The sequence below is a fragment of the Leptidea sinapis genome, chromosome 33 (genome assembly GCF_905404315.1).
Source record: "Leptidea sinapis chromosome 33, ilLepSina1.1, whole genome shotgun sequence".
Lineage (NCBI taxonomy): Eukaryota > Metazoa > Arthropoda > Insecta > Lepidoptera > Pieridae > Leptidea > Leptidea sinapis.
Window position 1 is genome coordinate 2,647,190 of NC_066297.1, and position 22,201 is coordinate 2,669,390.

Sequence of the window (22,201 nt, forward strand, 5' to 3'; positions counted from 1 at the left end):
GGTACCAAAACATTGTATAATACTTCCTATCTCATTTTCACCCTCGTTAGTTAAATCTTATGAATTTCTATGTAAGTTTTCACTTCAATAATTTTAAAAATTCAAGTGTAAAAGTGTCAAAACGTAAAATCAGCGTTCCGATTCTCGCTTAGGTTGACAAAAATGTATCGATCCTTGTATACACTGTGCATCTGAGATTCACCCCATTTTAGAAACATGCATCAAATTCGGACCCCACGTCCACTTAACAACCCTTCCGAAAAAGTTTAAAAATAGAGAAAAACTCTAGGGGGATTTTAAAATCGTTATTATAATCTCGGACGCCATACCCACTATTTGGGGACGCGCCCTTCAATTTTAAATCTTTTTATAACAAAAAAAGTAAAAACCCCTTTGATCTCTATTTGGCAATATCTCGCGCTTCGCTGGATTGGACATTTGGCTGTTTGAAAGATCCGATGCATATTTTAGATTAAAAAAAATATTATTATACTCTATGCTTGCTACTTATATTGACAATGAGTCATTAATCATTCCGTTCCGTTTATGTAATTAAATATGGAGGCACATAATTATGTATAAATGATCACGACTTACGAAAGTTTCTGATTAAGTGATTTCTAATTGAAGTTCACTTTGTGAGCTGGTTACAGATTAGAGATTGGAGATTCTGTTTCAAAAGTTTGTTTGAATTAATCAAATGTTTGTTTCAAATTAGTGAAGTGGAAAATGTATGATTTATTTTATTTGTTCAGATTTGGCATAATATGGCTTTTCACGCTGGAATAAATGATGATTTTTTTATTAAATTATAAAATATAAAGCAAAAACTTTCTATAATTGGCTTTAGAGAGTTTATCGTGCGTTGCTTTATTCTGCATATCTCTAGTGACTATTTAAGATTAACAATCACAGCAATCAGACAAGCACGACATTTATAAAACGCGAGTCAATTGTCTGCTACAGCGTCCAATTAATCAACTCATTTGCAACAAAAATACACGTGTGGGAAAATGTATCCAATGTAACACATTCCAAATTTGAATCTATCTCAACAGTCGAGATTTGTAAAGAGAATGAGATTTGAAAATAGAACGCGCCATTAGGAACGAACACAATGGCATCATTGGTCGATTTGAAAAAGGAACAATTTGTTAAACGTCAAATATGAACTTTTTATTTGTAATGAAACACCGCGCGGTACGATGCCTAGTACATCTGTGTTTTTGTTGGATCGTGGCGGTCGTTTTTCATTCGTTTTGTTCGTTCGCCACACTTATTAACGTCAAAATTAAAATAAGAATCCGAGTAATAGCTTGAAATGCCAAAGGCGACAAGATTATTATGTTATTAAGCTCGCTACAGCGTCATCCTAATTAAACGTTTGGGTAAAATAGCACAAGAAATGGCTAATAATAACTACAAAGTGAATGAAGATTACTGTAAAAAGCTTAAAAAGATACATAGAATTTTATACATATAGTACCTATGTAGCTGTATCAAGAAATAATCAAATACGAAAAAAAAAACACGATCTCCTTAAGGATTTCTAAAATTTATATTTATTATAAGAAGATACATACTATTAAGTTTTGTTACACTTAAAATAAAAATATAAACTATCTAGTTGATATCTGATAGAAATAAGTACTCGTGCAAAAATAAAAAGTACGTTGCTTGATCGAAGCGAAGAAATTTCTATTAACTATTTACATGAAACAACCTACGTAGTTATTGTCTACGGCGTGTGTCAGACTTTCTAAGTTGGTATTTATCGAACGATCACAACACGAGCTATGACATGAAACTATCAATATTTCTGGTATCATTTAAAAACAAAGTATTGGTTACGTATCTGTACGCGGCGGCCATATTAATCATTGGAACGAATTTCCGTGCGCCATGTCATATGGAGTTCGTTTATTAAAAATGTGACGTATCAAGATCAACATCTCATAGAATGAGATAACAGAATAGATTAATATGTAGAGTGAGTGAGAGGGAGTTATGCTGACATATCATCGGGTCATCAACCCTACATGCGTCCCTCTCTAACGAGAATTCGAATTTCGAACATTTGATTTGAATTGTTCCAATTTTTTTACCGTCTGCTCTTTATGTATCAATCTTTTATTTAAATTTATTTGATATTTTGTTTATAGAGCTTCCGTTTATAGTGTATTGTGCTATAAAGTTTATAAGCTTATGGTATAAAATTAATAGCTTAATAATAGACTACACTATATCTCTCTATGGTAAAGTCGTTTTTATTTGTTATAATATACTAAATCTTAGGCCTCATTTCTACATGTCTCACAGTGCACATATCGTTTTTGTTTTGTATTGACTTGTCTCTTTTTTTTTTGCTCAGGATTCTTGAAATACCCGAAAATTCTGAGCGGCACTACAATTGCGCCTTCACCTTGAGACATAAGATGTTACGTCTCATTTGCCCAGTAATTTCACTAGCTACTTCGCCCTTCAGACCAAAACACAGCAATGCTAACACATTACTGCTCCACAGCAGAAACAGACGCCGTTGTGGTACCCATATGAATCTCCTCTTTCATTTCCATTTCATCATCAAATACTTTTAGACCAGAACAATTTTTTTTTATTAAATAAAGTTTAAATGTAACTTCAATATGTAAATACTTATTTTTATTGTATAAAAGCCAGAAGTGAATTAATTACGTTTTACTATACTATTCGTTCTAGCAAGTTTTACGCTACCATTTCAAGCGACAGAAACGTGGGCTTTTAATAAATCGACGCAAATGATCGAAGTTCATCAATTCCTATTGATTCACTGTTTAGCATAACGTGTAGATATTTTATTGAACAGAGCGGTAATAATACGTTTTTTATGATTTATTAACAATTAGCGGTTTTCGTGAAACGGTTTTATGAATATTCGTTGAATTAGGAATTTGTTTATGGATTCACTTTTGAAGACAAGACTTGATTAATGTAAATTATGTTTATAAAAATAAATAAATGTAGTTTTTACATTTTGTTTTTTGTTGTATTTATATTATATCAGATCGCTTATTTTCATACCAATTTTAATTATTGATGTTAGGTGTTCAAAGAAGTGCATCAGTATTGTAATTTTTGAAATTAATATCGTAAACAGTTAACTAAAACTAACTAAAAAAACTTTTTGAAACCTCTTTTTAAATTTAATGTATAATCAATGGTAATGATAATTTGCTTAATAAGAAATAATTAAAATCATAACAAAAAATAATATAATTATTCCCTATACTAATGTCGAATTGTATTGAACTGCCTTTCATTCGCACAAGCAAACGTATTCAGACATTATAAAAATGCAAATAAATGCATTTTTATCCCGCCAGAGGGCGTCGTATTCACTTTAAGATTAATACAGTCTATTGTAAAGTACCCGCGTCGTATAAGGCCGTAAGCCCGAATTAAAATGCAAGAACATATCTATTGCAAACAAAGAGATATGTATATACATAGAAACTCATAACTGGTTACTGAACATTTATAATCCTATTGTGTGATCACACACACACAGAAATGTCACACACACACGATCTCATTGTGTGCGTGCTACATTAATTTGGCCTGTAATTGAACAAGTTGTGATCGGACAAAAAGTATTTCGGCGAAGCGCGTAGTTGCTGTACGATTGGACTTCCAGGGTTGCTTCTAACATTAATTATAACCCATAAAAATCATAATTTTTTTTGGTTAATTAAACTGGAGGGTAGTCGTAGAATTTGTTTATAACGGTTGCATTTTCGGAATTCGAGTTTTAACATTGCAGCTTTAAGAGTGCTTTTGTACTAATAATTTGGTTGTATCTTAAAGTATTTTAAAATGATTTGATAATTATTGTATAATTTTTATAATAAATATGTGTGTATTGCCAGCCCTGTGTCAACATTTCGAATTTATACGTTCATAAAATACTTTTGTCAAATTTACGTCGCAGTTCCAAATAAAATGGCCGATCGGCGGTTGGGATTCTTTAACGAAATGATCATCTACGTGGCTTTTTCTGTCGGTTATTATGTTGTATGGTTACAATTAGCAATGCAGAACGACCTCGCATTCCCTAAATTTAGGGAGATTATAGCTTTTTTTGGGAATCATTACATGATTATTCGCTATAATGGTTTTTGTATTAGACGTATTTTGATCGAAAGTTATGCTGAGATACCTGTGATGATGTTATGACTGTTCATTGGGCATAGCATGGGTCGAGGTCTTGTGGATTCTGATGCATAATGGCTTAATATTAATGGAACTTTTGATCGTGATCACCAATATCAAGTAAGACTCTCAACTAAAAAGACATTTAGAATAAAGTACGGCCGAATCGGATTGTAAGCTAACTTTAGAAACACTCGATTAAAATAATTTATTTCGCAAGAAAACCCGCAGGCTGCGCTAGTGTCGTAACGACAGCACACAATCGATAATTAGGAATGTCACTTATCGACATCGACATCGGCTACCTCACTATTATTCATTAGCATTGCGTAGTGAGGGGACGAGCGATATTCGGTGGGCTAACATTAATAATTACTTCTCAAAATAATGCTAAGTTTGATCCACGATCCGTGATAAGGTACGGTCGGCAGCGGAAGAAACATCTATTGATTAATTCTATTGATTGTGGTGTTTAAGTAGTGGTGTATAAGCTAAGTCGCACGGCTTTGTCAGTGGAATTTCTTAGATATAATTTAAGCTCAATAAATTAAATAATACAAAAGTATTTTTAGGTTTTATGTTTCTGACTGTTACATCGCACCTGGTCTTACGGACTATGCAACTTTTATTAATGTGGATAAGACGTAAAAAAGATTAAAAATGAAATGATTTCAAGAGTTTTGACAAATTTCAATTAAATAAATTCAAAATTAATACAAGAACCGAAAATTTTTATTTTATTTTTATTATTACATGTAAGTTTTGGCACATTTTCCTGAAATATTACTACACTTAGAACAATTTCTATTCTAAGCGTTTTTGTTCTCAAAATGATAGTACATTATCATTTTTTTATGGAATAGGAGGGCAAACGAGCGTACGGGTCACCTGGTGTTTAGTGATTACCGCCGCCCACATCAACACAGGAATCACAGGAGCGTTCCCGACCTTTATCAGAAGTGCAATATAATTCATAAGTAGCCCGAATCATAATATTTTAAGTACATAACATGTAAGTAAAATGTTATATATTTTTAAAATATAAATATGAATAAATCCAGTGCCCTGATGTGTGTTCCCAGTGAGTTCCTAAACTAATGAACAGATTTTAATGGGGATTACTTCATTAAGTGCAGTTTAGACCAACTTGAGATATAGGATAGTTTTTATTTCAAATTGGGACCCATAATAATTTTTATTTTCAATATTTGTTTTGTATGCACATATTTTCTATGAGAGAATTTATTGACGCACGGTTTGACAGTTCTGCTTAAAAAAAATTCATTATAACGACAGCAAATTTTACAAAATAATTCTTGTTGTTATGAAATATTATTGACAAATTTTATCTATAATGTACAGAACAACGTCTATCGGGTCAGCTTGTATACTATACAATTTGCAAGAAACAAATTTAATTTAAGCTTTTATTATCCAAATGATAAATATAAATCGTACTACGTCGGACAATGGCTAATTCGGATCGATGTCACTATAGGATACTTACGCAACACAAATAATTAATACTATCGAACGCCTGAATCGATCAAACGGGATTTATAGATTAGTGGAGTGATGCGTCGAATTGTGTTACTTATGTTCAAGAAAGTTTGGCATTCGGCTTGAAACTATTCATTCGAATGATTTTAAGCCTTTAACTTCAAGAGTCTTAGATATTTTCAACAATATATTGGTAAAAATATTAGTTTAAAGACCTGGTAAAATTTTTGAGTGGTGAGCAAGGTTATTACGCAGTTATGCGATATTTTAGTACATTGTTGTTATTGGATGTAATTTTGTTTAGGAAAATAAGGAACGAGACGAGCACGACGTTCAACTGAAGGTAATTGATACGCCCTGCCCATTACAATGAAGTACCGGTCACGATTCTTGGAAAAAACTAAACATTCTGAGCGGCACTACAATTATTGCACTCGTCACCTTGAGTCATAAGATGTTAAGTCTCATTTGCCCAGTAATTTCACTAGCTACGGCGCCCTTCACACCGAAAAACAGTATAGCTTACACATAACTGCTTCACGGCAGAAATAGGCGCCGTGGTACCCATAATCTAGCCGGCATCCTGTGCAAAGCAGCCTCCCACTGGTCCATTTGGGTACGTTCTGTGTATATCGCTCACCGTACTGCTCTCCAGTCACATACTTCTTATTATTTTTGTGCGTTCAATAATTTTTTTTTTTGAATAAAGTCCAGCCGCTGAATAGCGCATTATTTATAAATAAATTTTAATGTTTTTCTTTAAAAATAAACTCTTCTGTAAATAATACTGCTCAGCAGAGATATATCCAATGGATCGGAAAGCTTAGATACTACTAGACTACGATTATGATTATTTCATATCAATAGCTATAACAAAGTACATCATTGCTTAAATTATATTTTTTTTAAATCCTAGGAAATTGTCTTGCCCAGTTTCCTCTCAGCGCGTCATTTGTTTCCAAAAAAGTATTAGTGAGTCAAAATTGACGCTTAAAAATATTGAATACGAAAGGAATTAATTTTGAGAATGTAAATGCCTCTTATGCCTTGTACCACACTATATCTTTGCTGTTTAAAGTTTTTATGACTATTAGTGGAATTTAGTCTTTTTCAACTTTTTTTTTGGTTTAAATATAGAAAAGTACGGCAAAATTGTATTGCAAATATCAGGTTATTTTTTTATGGCCCATCTATCTCTATCTCAGAGTAATTTGACAGAAATGATGTAGGTCTATCTAATTAAGGTTGTAAAATTTGAAAGAAATATATTTAAGACTTCGAAAATGCAACAAAACAATGCTATGTTAGTTTCTTGTGCTACTTCTTCTCTTTCAGAGCGCCATTTGTTTCCGAAGCGGTAGTAGTATCTACTATATTAGAAACTAGCTGACCCGGCAAACGTTGTTTTGCCATATAAAGTATAATTCACGCGATAGTTTTATAAGTAATAAATAGCCTATGTGTTATTCTGGTGTGTAAGCTATATTATTGTAAAGTTTCATCAAAATCCAATCAGTAGTTTTTGCGTTAAAGAAGTTCAAACATACATCCAGACATACAAACTTTCACATTTATAATATTATAATAGGATGACATCAAAAAGAATTCTAAGGGAATCAATTTTGAGAAAATAAATACCTATTTGGCCTAAAGAAGAGAAAATAACTTTGACCGTGTTCGTAGTTAATCGAAAAATTATTCACGAATTTTCCCCCGCTGGGATTGACAAATACGATATTTTAATTTCCATCAAAATTTAATCTATGTCAATTAGACTGTAAAACTAAGCTTATTAGAACAATTTTAATTAATTACCACCAAAAAAAACTACAACTTAAGAATATTTAAGTAATAAATAACTTATTTTTTTCAAATCTTTACTAAGAGTATGAGTATACCTAATGTTACGTTAATAATAAACTATAATAGAAATTCCAATTAATATTCTGTCGGTACTTGACACGTGTTTGGGTCCGAAACTGGATTTGTATTTGGAACACATAGATATTTCGCATAGCGATAGTACATACTGTAAAGTTCAATAGTGATACATTCAGATAATGATATTTTTGAGTTTTGATCAAGTTTCAACTATCAATCGATCTCTAATTTATCAAGTAAACTACCGAGTAGCCGAATCACTACAGATTTATCGAAAGCGTATGCCAATCACACAAACCAACAAGTATGGAACTGAACGGAAACTTTAAAAATACTCAAAAAACGATCGCCATAGGAAATAACTGAAATTGTTAAGTACATTATATTTGGGGCAAATCGCTGTATTATCCTATGTTGAAAAAAAAATGAACAAATAAACATCCGACTTCAAAAACACTATTCCAAAACAAAAGATAATAAAGCTTTAACATCTAATTAATTAATCTAATTCTAGTTAGTAATAGTTAATTTAATTTCTAGTCTATTAATTGTTATTGCGATGGGACTACACGGAAAGCACCAGCTTTCAAGTAAAAAAAGAATCATCCAAATCGGTTCACCCAATTGAAAGTTCTGAGGTAACAAACATTAATAAAATACCGACGTATTGAGAACCTCCTTTTTTTGAAGTCGGTTAAAATTTGTGGCAATATTTGATGACACAACTACAACAAGTTTATTTGACTGATACTTAAAAATAAATCCAAGAATTATTACTTAGTAATGTTAACAAAACAATGTATTGAACAACCGCAATCATAAAACTAATATTGAGAAAGTGAGAAAATGTTAATTTTTCATGTTGAGTGTTTGTCTTATCCGGAAATATTTACACGGCCCAGCTGCTGGGAGTATCTGTGAGGACCATTGAGGCTATGGACATATGTAAAGTTTGTTTGTGTAATGGATTTTAAGATTACGAATATACATGTATTCGATACTTAATTTTGTTACGCTCTGTGACAGAAATTTGGGGTTTTCTGCCTTACATCTTGTTTTTTTTTTGAAAGGGAGGACCAACGAGCAAACCTGGTGATAAGTGATCACCACCGCCCACATTCTCTTGCAACACCAGAGGAATACGACGGCAGTTCGAGCGAGAATGCTTAGGGAGGGATTCTCCGACTCTTATATGTAGAGCCGGTTCCCTGAGCCGGGGGGTGGCAAGATAAGTCGAGCGCAATCTTTGACTTACCAGGAAATATTCTCTAATTACATTTTCCATCATGAAAGCCTTAATGTATAATTCTGTCCGCTGTAATTTTTATTAATGAAATTTGTTGAAACTTAAAACAGTTAAAACATCGGAAATACAAAAACTTTAAAAAAGGTGACTGATAATATTTGAGTTCCTAAATAGTATAGTTTATTATCTAAATAGCAAGTTTAAGCTTCGCGACATATGTATAAAACAGGATTGGATTGTATTAATATTCTTTATTTGACTAGAGTGCTGAGCATTACGCGGAATCCAATAAAATATAGCATAAAAATAATTGCTCATTGTTTTATAGTCTATGGAAACATTACACGCGCCAACAGGAAAGAGAACTCGTTCCACATTCAAATTGGTAAGGAATTTGAATACACGATTGTCATTGGCTGACAATCAATCATTACACTTTTTGAAATTCGAATTCCGATACGTGGCGTGCGATCGCGTAATAAAACGTGTTCTAATTCTGATTCTAAAATAATTTGTAGTTTTAATTTAGTTGTTTTTTTGTATCATTTATCTGAGGGTCACTTGAAGGGACTACTTCCCTATGTAATAATATGAATTTAAAACCTGTAGACGATATAATAACTAATAGATTTTTATTTTTTATTTTTATTTAATACATCACAAAATCCACAGAACTTATGTTAGGTTATAATAATACTATTGTAGAACTTACCTCTAATAATGGATTTACAATATGCGTGTGCGGTTTGGTGTGAATGCGTGTGTATGTGTTAGTGAATTACTTTTAAATTATACCTTCCTTTAGATTTTTATTAACACACCTTATAAAGCAGTCTTTACCGTTATTAAAAAGTTCAGTACTGTTCAATTGTTTACTATAGTTGCATAGAGTGCGACAGATTACCGAATTTTCATAATAATTGGTGTGACTCAGCGGGACTTGCAATAGAGACGTGTGGCTAGTGCGAACTGACGGCACTGGTGATTGTAAGAATAGTTCAGTTAGCTGTCGATCTTACCCTGAACTTTGTTATGAAGAAAGAGGAATCCAGAACCAGATAATATAACTTACCCATCGCGTTCTCTCTACATTTACCCATTACATTACATTAGATTCACTCACCTTACAACATACGTCGTGCTAAGGATTATCCATTCCATTTTCGATTTAATTTGTGTTTAAGAATAATTGGAGTATAACAAAAGAGTATTTATTCTATACAATGTTACGATTACAGGTTATAAAAATCGATTTTGTATAATTGTATAAGATATTAAACAATGTAGGCACTTTATAAATATAAGGTGGTAGTGGGTTGGTAAAAGTTTTTTTTTTAAGTTGCAAAGCGGCATTTTAGTACAATAAATACTTATACTTATTGTTTCCTTCTTTTATATATTAACAATTTCACATGCTAAATAAATATCATGATTATAGATAATTATGACATCACACTATACTAAAGAAAGATTTATCGACTACCTTCATAGCGTCGAAAAAAGTGAAAATGCCCGCGTGCCTTTTAAAAATTACTCAAATATTTTTTTCTATTTTGTAACTCCATGTCGTTGTCCGTAAGTCTAGTGTCTACCTTCTGGAATACGTACCAAAAATTAAATAACCAATAAAAATTACAAGTGCATTAAGTACGTTCACACAGAGGGCGAACACGCCACGTTTACGAGGCGGCTGTGGGCGTTCTGTGTATAATTAAAGTATAGAAATAGTTATGTGTTTTCGAGTGTTTTCTTCATAAAACAGTCGAGTGGTTGGAAACACTTTTAGTTCAGTGAACTCGGTTGCCGGCCGTAGGTGCTTGTGTTGATAAAGATTTACTAATTACGGATTTTAATTTAGGTTATCGGCAGGCTAGCGTGGGGATTATTAAACGTTGTTTAAGTAGTTTGGTGATGTTAGAAGAATGGCTGAAAGTACATTGACTGCATATAGATTGAATAGGTACGGAAGTTTTGGAAATTGTGGATTGGGTCCACCTTCCACGATCAGATTGGAGATACAGTAAGCAAAAAGGAACGATCGTGAAAAGGAGAATTGAAAGAATTAACGCGAATGGAAGAAGTAAAAGAAGTGGGATTATGATATTTATTTAATTAATAAAATGCAAATTTAAAGAAAATGGTTTCTTAGCAATTAAAGCCACTGAGGTTGTGCCATTGCTAAATTTACCTACAAGCTTATAAGATACGGTTATGTTTCATATAAAATAAAATAGATATATATAATAAAATAATAACTGTTATAGAACTTTAAAGTGATAACCCTCACCTTCTGGGATCAATCACACAAATGAAACTGAAAATAAAATTTTATGAACGATTCGAACTCGAACGCTTAGCTCAGTTGGAAAGAGCGCTCGCACGGAACGCGAGAGGTCGCGGGTTCGAGTCCCGCATCGATCATAAAATTTTGTTTTCAGTTTTATTTGTGTGACTGTTATAGAATTAAACAAAAATAAAGTTAGTTTTAGTAATTGGCTGGTATATTGGTAAATAAGGTCTCTGTGAGATGACTTAGATAATATTATGAATAATGATGATAGATACACTATTAATAATTGCGTTGCCTTTCACTGTAGATTAAATAAAATGATATTGTTACTGTAATAAAACACATGAACACAATGCAATAAAATTTCTTGGACGTGTAAAAATCTAGGACAATGCAACACGCACGACCGTTGGCCCGAAGGTCTAATAATTGAAAATGATAATTGAGTTCGAAATAGGAATAGCGAATATAGAATAGCGTTCCATATTTGAAATTTGCATCGCTGCGTTCTTTTTTCGAGATTCGAATTTAAATATGTAGTGTTTTTGTATATTGCACACAAAGTAATAGTTAAGTATCTTTTTTTTTCTACATAATACTCATGTTTCTCATGGTTACTAGTATTGGGATATAAAATGTTTGTTAAGTGTTACACATTGATCTTAAACTTCCCAAATTTTCTAGCTTGTATAAACAAATCTTGGTCAAACTGAAGAGATGCTCAAAATCAAAATAAATCATAATAAAACCTTGTGAAACAGACAATTACTTAGCCTTTAGCAGTAAACCTAAAAACAGACTAAAATAAAGTAACAGAATTTTCGTAACAAAAGATAATAACTATATTTACGTCGTCTGTGGTTTGGCGTTACAAACTTGTGTATTCATTATATTTTATCTATGATTAGATCGAAAACTTTCGATATAAAGTTATTGGAGAATAGAGGTCACACCTTTTTGACAACAGTCAACGGCTTAGTCTGTGGCTAACTTAATATGTTAACAGTTACCGTTTATTAAGTGAAGGATGCTACAGGTTTTTGCTTTTTCAGGCATAAAGCATCCTAACAAACCTTTTAACTTAATAAAGACGGATTGTCCAAAACGATAAAAACGATTTAACGACATTCTGAATTCAAAATTCAAATAGTCTTCGGTATGTCACATAGGAATGAATTTCATTCAATTTTTTAATAGGATTCTTATGTCAAATTTAAAAAGTTCTAGAATATTGGAGACCTCGAAATAACTTGTTTTTACGTAATATAAATACATAAAGGCGGCCAGTATTTGTGACCCAGAAATAGACAAATGTAACAAATTGTATCTATTCGGTGTAATTTAGTGGTGTGCAATTAAAATATAATGTTTTATATTTATCGAGATAAAGTGTCGATAAGAATTTTCGTAATAAACGGGCTTATATTTCGGGTTGATTAATGTAATATGTGTTTTGTTACGTTTTGTCTTTGAAGTTCCGTGTCCTAGCATTTAATAACACAACTAGTCTCAAGATTATGTAACTAACTAGGCACGTATATATATACATTAAACTTATTTGAAAACTGAAAATTCGCTTAAGTGACACCTCATTTTTTTTCTTATGTGAGTTTAAGGTACTTACAACAAAAATAAATCTGAAGAACCAGAATCTATCTATAAGAAATATAGCGTAGATAGATATGTAAATTCGTTCCATTTATAAAAGTTAATAAAATTTACGGTATAGAAAGTCACTTTTAGAGATAATTTGTCAAACATTTTTGTTAAAATACTAAAAAAACAAAGTAGGGTTCCAAATTACCACCCCTTCCTCTATAGTCAAACGAAGCGTGCGAGACAATGGATATATACCAGGAAAGGAAAGGATAGCGAATCTATATTAAATGTAGCCAATTTTAAATATAAAAAAATTAGGCGTTATTTTGCATATTATATCCATAATTATTCAAATTTTGTGAGCCTTCTTGAATGTAAACTCCGCAAAGATTCGCCTTCAATCAATTCGACGCGTGTTTCGCTTCTACACGAGGCATCCTCAGGAGATGTTGACTCGCCGAATTCTAGAGACTACCAGCGTTTTTGTGAGTTTTAAGTCTCGTGCCAGAATTTGGCGAGTCAACATCTCCTGAGGATGCCTCGTGTAGACGCGAAACACGTGTCGAATTGATTGAAGACGAATCTTAGCGGTGTTTACACTCAAGATGGCTCACAGCATTTGAATAAGCGTAAACAATCCACACACGCATATAATTAACTAGTATTTTGAATATTAAACCACTTGCTAACGTACACATTGACAAATCAATATAGGTCACGCATAATCAGGCTGTCAGGTTCTCTATACGCCAGTATATTGTAAGTCTATATTTCGGCCTCCTTCCGCACCTCCCACAGTTACAATTACACGCGTTTTAATCTATTAAAAGTGCTTTATTTAAATGTGTTACACTCGCGTTAAACAAAAAAATACAAGGAATATGTACACAATTTGTCTAAAACTCACTCTTCCAAAAAATATTTTGAATGACAGACAGATTCGCCATACGTTTAAAACACAGGTTTTCAGTGACTATGATAAATGATGTGATGTTTGACACATGAGGTCTATGCCCAACTATGAGGTGAAGACTACGAGGAAGGAAGGGACGAATTTATCATCAATACAATACAATGCGTTTGTACGTTTAATTTGTTTATACTTTAATACTTACATCATTTATACGTCTAGATAGATTAGATCTCTTACTTGCGATAAAAATCGTAACTATCGTTGACTTTTCTGTCCCAATAAACTTATCGGCGGTAACTCACCTTATCCGTACACGCCGCGGCCGTCTGACAATGGAACGACGCATAGCTTACCAGCGATAGAATTTTGTATGGAAATTGTAATTCACGCGTCCCAATATATGGCGATAAGAATGACTTATCGGGTAAGTATATTGGGACAGCTTCAGATTATTGACAGATAATTACTGACAGTAGTAGGTATATTGGGAACGGCCGTATGACAGCTGTGAAAATATCTAAAAAATATAGTCAAGAACTATATTGAGCAATTCACGCACACTAACACAAAGTGTCATACAAATCGCGAGTATAAAATGTAGCTGGTCACGCACACTAAACTAATATTCCTGGCCTATTTTTAACGGTTGTCTAACAGCAAGAAACTATCTAGACGTATAAATTATCTAAGTCGAAACCGAAAACACGTAGACCGTGGTCAGAGTCAATGGTTCTGTCTATTGAGCCAATACTTTTGTCCACGAATTTTATGACTTTCATTTACTTAAGTTATAATATGAGTTATTTGCCACTTAAAATCAGATAAAAATGACACAGATAACACAAAAAGCAACGTTAATATTCAAATTCACAATCGCATACAATTTCTCATGGTAATTTATCGATTGTGCTCACTCGTTCATAAAAAAAAAGGTTGGTGTAAACCTACCTTTAATATAAGTAAAGAAAAAAAATACTATTTAGAATATATATGATATACGAAAAGTATCAAAAATGACCGAATATAACTCGTGTTATATATAAATTAGAGATAGTATTCATGTACAAGTGTGTGTGCTACGTGACTGGTATGTAATAGGGCTGTCGCCGGAAATTTATGAATTAAAATACGAGGTGTTGGGAATTTAATAACAGTTCGACGTAAAGTCGCCTTCCTGGTGTTTATTATAGATCATAGACTACAGAGTATTGTGTATGGGTATAAATAGGCTTTTTGTGTCAGCTTTCTCGTTTATAAATATTCACACGTATTGTCTACGCCATGTATACATAGATGAGTATTATTTAACTTATACTTTGGCATTTTTAACAAAAATTGCTGCAGCAAACGTGCACAGACAGATAGATCATACAATGAAAGCTAAAGGTTAAATCCCTGAATTTGTAAGTAAATCTATTTTAATGGTGAGATCGCCACCAAAATAAAATCTTAGCAAGTGAAGTCGCGAGCTCGTCATAAATAAGATATTTAAAAATGTTTTTGTCATGAACGAATTCACTGTTATATTTTCCTCGAAGATATTATAAGATATGATCAAAGCATTGAAATCCACAAAACAAATCGCCTTAAAAACACAAGACACGATGAAGAAATTCCAAGCAAGTTTTAAGATTACAATTGTGAGACTAGATAATTCTCGATTAGCATACAAAGGAGAATTACCGTCGCGCTGTGCGTTCGTATGTCACTATATACAGTACCACGCCTTGTTATATGTTGCCTAATTAGGATAAGGCTTATGTAACTTATGTTTCATTTCATAAATTGGTACTTCATATTCGAAATTTAATATTTTTGTGTCATCGTTGAATGAGGGTAGTTCTATATTATTGATATATAATCATAAGAAACAGCTTCGTTATAAATGGTGCCTTATTTACTTATGTTTGATTTCATGAATTATTGATATCTACTTCATGTTCGATAGTTAATGTTTTTTGTGTCATTCAAATATTGTGAGCCTTCTTATGTATGTAAAATGATTCGTCTTCAATCAATTGGACTCATGTTTCGCCTCTACACGAGGCATCCACAGGAGATGTTGACTCGCCAAACTATGGTACGAGAGTCAGATTTAAGGCTCTCAAGAAGGCTCACAATATTTGGATAATTTTGGATTTCCGCAAAATCACGCCGGATTCAATAGGCTCCTTTGTACAGGATGCCTGCTAGATTATGAGTACCACAACGGAGCCTATTTCAGCCGTGAAGCCACTGCTTCATACACACACATTCACATTCACATTACTATGTGTAAACATTACTGTGTTTCGGTCTAAAGGGCGCCGTAGCTAATAAAATTACTGGGCAAATTAGACTTAACATCTTATAGCACATTTCTTTATACTTCAGAATCATACTAATCAGCCTATGAACCGTTAAATGTTTTATATTTATAACTGGTTTTTATTCGCCAAGATCGTACACTGGATAAGTATCATCCAAAAACTTTTATGACAGCACAAAATAAACTTACTTCGTTTAATAGAGAGCGTACTCATAGTGCTACGAAATACAACCGAACGTTGATAAATTTAAACATAAACCTGCCATGCCTTGACAGCATCATTCGTAAAATATTTAGTTCTAGAAAGTACCGCTAGAGGCGCTAGTTAGCAACAAAACAAAAAAGTTTTTAAGAACTTTTACAACTACCGGTTGAGATGTCCAAATCGAAAGCCAGCTAATTACTTCTATATAAGTAATTCATATTATAATATTACTATTGTTTAGTAATATTCCGTATAAAGTTTCGCAATAAAAGCGAACAAGTTTTTATGACCTAAGACTAATTGCGTAGCATCTGTATTATACTTGAATACTTAGCTAAAATTTTTATTTGACAAATACCCTCAAAATTTTTAGGTGTCCGTTTTTTATGAAAATAAGGGACGAGATGTGCAGGGTGTTCAGCTGATGGTAATTGATACATCTTGCAAATAAAAAGCAGTGCCGCTCAGGATTCTTGAAAACACAAAAATTTTGATTGGCACTACAATTGCGCTTGAGACATAAGAAGTACAAGTTAAGTCTCATTTGCCCAGTACTTTCACTAGCTACGGCGCCCTTCAAAAAGAAAACAGTAATGTTTACACATTACTGCTTCACCGCAGAAAAAGGTGCCGTTGTGGCATCCATAATCTAGTCGGCATGCCGCTGGTAAAAGTAATAAGGTTAAGGTTAAATTAAATATACTACAATTAATAATAAAAATACATTGCTATAGTTATTTTCTAACAATAATATAAAAAGCGACTACCAATAGCCATAGCCGCACCATAAGTTAGTCATAGAAACGTGAAAGTTATACAAATAGATGACACAATTATATAAAACGCAATATTGCATTACATTTATTATATATTCCACGTACGTATCACTGTCCGTCCGTCATTACTGTTTATACGTTATTTTATAATGTTATAATAAATAGATTAATCACAATTATTCAACTTATGCATATAAATTTTTTGAATATTCAATTTCTGAATATATAATTGCTTCTGTCCGTATAAGTGAAGAAATTCAATTCAAGAACGTTTTAAAAATACATACTTACGTGTTATCGGGTTTTATTTGATTTCTATTTGATCCAAAGAGGATGTAAATACTACGTAATAAGAGCGTAAGTAAAAATTGAAGTTTCGTTTAGTATGTTTTCGGCTATCTCTTTTTTACAAGATTCCGAATCCACTGCGTTCTAAGCAACTGTTCGCTTTCAAACTTAGCCGGATTATACTTCGTGGCCAATTACGATACTGTACTTACTACTATTTCAAACGTATGTCAAATGACTGCACGTTTCATACTAAACTAAATTTAAACTTTTACTTAGTGTTTCAGAGACTTTGTCAATTATTAATATTAATCAGGCTTAATTATTGCCATTTTTTAATAATTTTCTTACTACATTTTACCATCACTACTACAGAATAAAAATTTAATTAAATGAGAAGAATAAACAATGCCAGATATCTTTAATTTATACGAAAGTCTACTAACTTATGTAGATTTTAATAGAATCATACGCATAACTGGAACGATCCAATTTAAACGACTTTTATCGACATAAAGTTAATCACAAGTTAATTTAATTAAACCATTTCGGCGTGGGAAGCCACTTATCTTAAAACAAGAATTAATTTTTAGCCATTTTAATATTATTACACCTCGCGGCGCAGTTATCGTGTGGGTGTCTGGAATTTTATATTTTGATTAATTATTATAATTAAGTCGATGCGTAATAGATTTAACACTTATTTTTATGTTTTTCTCGCCGCCATAATATTATTTTAATATCAGAGTACTTCAGGTCAACCAATATAAACAACTCTCATAATAATAATTAAAGCTTCTTCTATCTTTGATCCAATCATAAATAAACAATAAAACTTTCATTAAAAAACAATAAAATTTATAGTAATAAAAAGTGAAAACACAACCCTAGTCATATTGAAACTTAGAATATTAACCTATCATAAACAAATCTATTCAAATATAGAATAAGTATCCTGAATTTGTTTATATTTTGGAACATAAAATTCAAAAATCGAACGTCATCTGTCGAGATAGTCGTTAACGGGCAACAAGTGATCATTATGGGCCGTAAAGTCGTCGATAAAACAGATTAGAATATTGTAGCGATTGGTCGGACGCGTCCACATCAATAATGTGGCTTTGTCAGAACGGTCTGTGTGTGACGTCTGATGGCTGCCGCATTTATGTTTAACGTATCTTTATTTAAATTAATTAACAATCTTTAAACTTATAACTATATTTACAATAGTATGACTATTAAAATTAAAACTATCATTCATCAACGGAAGGACCAAGAATATTGGCAGCATTTCCGCGTTAGATAGCTAGGCTGATCCGTTGACCAAAATAGCCAAATAGCACTTAGATTTCCAGTAGCCTTATTCTGGCGCGAAGATCTCTCCGAGCCTCTGTGCCCCACGGGCAAAGTGTCTCGACACCAAACGGCACAAAGATGTAAGACTCACTGAGACCGACATATTTGCGACGATTTCTGTCTTCGGCAGTCGAAGCAGCAGCCCCAGCACCAACTGACGTAACTTGGACATGAGAAGGAGTCAAAGTGTCGACGCAAGTCGCTTCCCAGACCAGTTATAAGATTTGTTGTTTCAATAAATTTTAGCAATCTTTACACTTCTATGACTTAATCCTATAAATTTAGGGATAAAATGTATGGGAAATACAGTTTAGTATATTTCTATCATCCACATCAAAAGTTTTATTACTCCACTCTATGGCTAAAAAACCAAAGAAATCATTAAGTGGAGCAAGGATTGTGAATTATTGCGCCCGGTGAATAGGAAAATATCCTATTATGAGGTATTTTCTCTGCGGCATATAATTTCCTTTTTATAACCTATTTCGTACAGAATCCGAGGAGAATCCGGCAAGTAACTCGACCGGGCACGTTCTGTTTTTTTTTTGTTCGGAGTTTGAATCCACAAATAATTTAAGCAGCGCCTATCCCGTAATAAAGGTCGCGCGTGTAATCGTCACGCTTTTAGTCGCGTGACAAGATACGCCAGTGGACACGGGGATTAACAAAAAATAGAACAAAAACTATATTACATTAACCTTTGTTTGTTTTAATTTCGTTTGGGATTTAACTTTTTAATGTCGATGAATTAGATGAGTCACAAATAGTTAGAATATGTCAATCTGAAGCTTAAAGTGGTTATAGAGATAATCTATCTGAAGCCGAGATGTGCAAATCACACTACCTCGTTAGTTCAACTATTAAAATACAAAAATATCGCGAAATTGCAAACAAAAGAATCATATTGGGGCAACTGTTATTTCAATCTACCCTCCTTTATAGAAGTACATATAAAACAAACTACCCTTACGGTATACTGTGATTTAATTGGATTAAATTCTTATGACAATGTTATTATTGCATTGTTCTTGTTTTATAAGTAAAAATATCTAGATATATATATAAATATATATAATATTTATATATATATATATATATATATATATATATATATATATAAATGTGTTGTGTTATGTGTTTTTTTTAATGAAAATAAGGGACGACACGAGCAGGACGTTCACCTGATGGTAATTGATACGAACTGCCCATTACAATGCAGTGCCGCTCAGAATTTCTCAAAAACACCAAAAATTCTGAGCGGCATTACAATTGCGCTCGTCACCTTGAGACATAAGAAATTAAGTCTCATTTGCCCAGTAATTTCAGTAGCTAAGGCGCCCTTCGAACTGAAACATAATAATGCTTACACATTACTGCTTCACGGCAGAAATAGGCGGCGTTGTGGTACCCATAAACTAGCCGGCATCCTGTGCAAGGAAATAAGTGGTGTTTGTTATGTCGAAATAACAGCTTTTTAAAGAGCTCATGAATGATAACACAACAACACCAGAATAGAAAATGTTCTCTTTTGTGTAGCATATCTCCGAAAAGGTTGATTAACCGAATAAAACGGAGCTTACAATGGCAGGTCACCTTATAATGAGCTACTTTACACTATGAATTAGGGTTCCGCGCAAAAAATAAAATTCTGTCAAATTGTGAACGAAATCCAATACTATTTATCAGATTGCCACGTACCTAAATGAAATCTTTCCTACATTGCGACGATCGCTTGATATGTAAATAAATAATGGGGAGTTTCTGTCTGTATGAGTACGTATGAGTTTCTGATTTGATGAATGTGAATAATAAAGAAATTATAACTCATGTGCTACAAATCGCGTCAGTGCCACCAGAGTAGTGTGTTTATGAAATTTGATATCCACAGATTATACAATATTTGTTAATGCAGGAGTTATTTCGTTCGGAATCTGTCCACTTTGTCATTGGTAGGGTTGTCGCGCTTGGCACATGTTTACTGATAATCTTGAATTATAGTTATTTGAATATGGATTCGTGTAAGTAGTTATAAACGTACTAAAATTGAACTAGTGTAATGGTTTTTGAAGTAAAAGTAATCCATAGCATTGAAATTGTACTAGATGTTTTAACTAGTAGTACAACTAAGCGCAAAGTTCATTCGAAGCATTGTTTAGATTATAATTTATTATTTGTTTTGATGTGTAATTACGGGAACAAGAGCCATGCTATCTCAGGCCTGAGATGAGAGTCAAATCGCACTACGCTACGCGTTAAACCGTTTCTAAAAACTCGATTTTTACATACTTTTAATCTTAATCATAAAAAATCTTTGACAGACATTTAATTGTACAGTAAAATCATGTCATTATGTGATTATATTTTGATAATAATTCTGTACACAAAACACTGGAAGATAGAATTTCTGTGAAATTTATTAAGTGAATAACTTTCTCGGAGGCAACCCTAATATAATGCTTTATTTTGCATTTCTTAATAAGTTTGCAGTATAAAATATACAGATGAGATTTCTTATAAACTTACATGGAATTTGTGACTGTTTATATTATGTAGTTGTAGCCGAATGTAGTTGATGAAATGATAATCCCTCGGATATAATTTTTTTTTTATGTGAAATTCAAGGTTACATCCCCCCTTGTCCTAGTAAGTAGTTTTGTCTGTATAGGTAACTCATAAGAAAGCTACGTAACATCACTATTCTCACACAAAACATATAAATAATTACCGGAAATTAATTAAATACTCGACCAAACAAGAACTGGCTGGTTTGAAGTTAAAAGGAACGAGTAAAAAAGGAATTAAAATTCAAATAAAAGAACGGATTCCTTAAGATAATGCTTATTCATTCCACATTTAAAATCAAATTTTCAAATAAAGGCGAGGTTGATCGAGCGCGAACGAGCGTGACGAATGAATTGGGCTCTTATTAGTGCGAGTGGGATAGATAACTTATTATGATTGACAGCTAAGAACGGTTAGCCTTGAAATATTTGAAACATTATATTATTATAAAGTACACTATCTCCGTTGGACACATGAGCCGAGCGGTCGTTTAGGATTGAAAGGTTTTAATGAGGTTTTTATTGATAACATTGTGTATCCGCACGTTTATGACATTAACAGGCTCATTGGTTAAGAAACGGTGAGTGTCTGCTCGCGTGTTTATTTACCACTGGAATCATAATGTTTTTGGTGTAAATTTTGTATATACGTGCTATATGCGTGCAGATACCTTCGAGTCACTTATCTAGACAAAACGCTTATGTTGTTAAACTTATTGTTAGATACATATAGATTTTTGAGAGCAGACCTGCATTGTATATTTTAATTTATAAGCATATTTTTGTTTAAGATTCAAAACGCCGCCGTTCACATGGAAAACGGAAGTGCATGAATATCTGGAAATTGCTATGGCTTGAAGGACTTGGAAATTTTTATCTAAAAAGAAGTCGATTAGCTTTTATCTAAATACTATATAGCTTCTAAAAAAGTTGACATAAATATTTAAGCAACGGCAAATCTAGCTGTGGTGCTGATCACAGTTATAAAAAGCTAAGAATATATATATACATATTTGTTGACTATCCAATCTTGATGAAAGACCTATTCGATAGATTAAATTAATAGTGAACATCGAAGAAATCATGACAA

General features: G+C 32.7%; 1 protein-coding gene across 5 annotated transcripts in view; it reads left to right on the top strand.

The window, feature by feature from the left end:
* LOC126974764 (uncharacterized) overlaps window positions 1-22,201 on the top strand; it is a 116,864-nt gene that overhangs the window by 46,646 nt on the left and 48,017 nt on the right. The gene's annotated exons all lie outside the window — the stretch shown is intronic.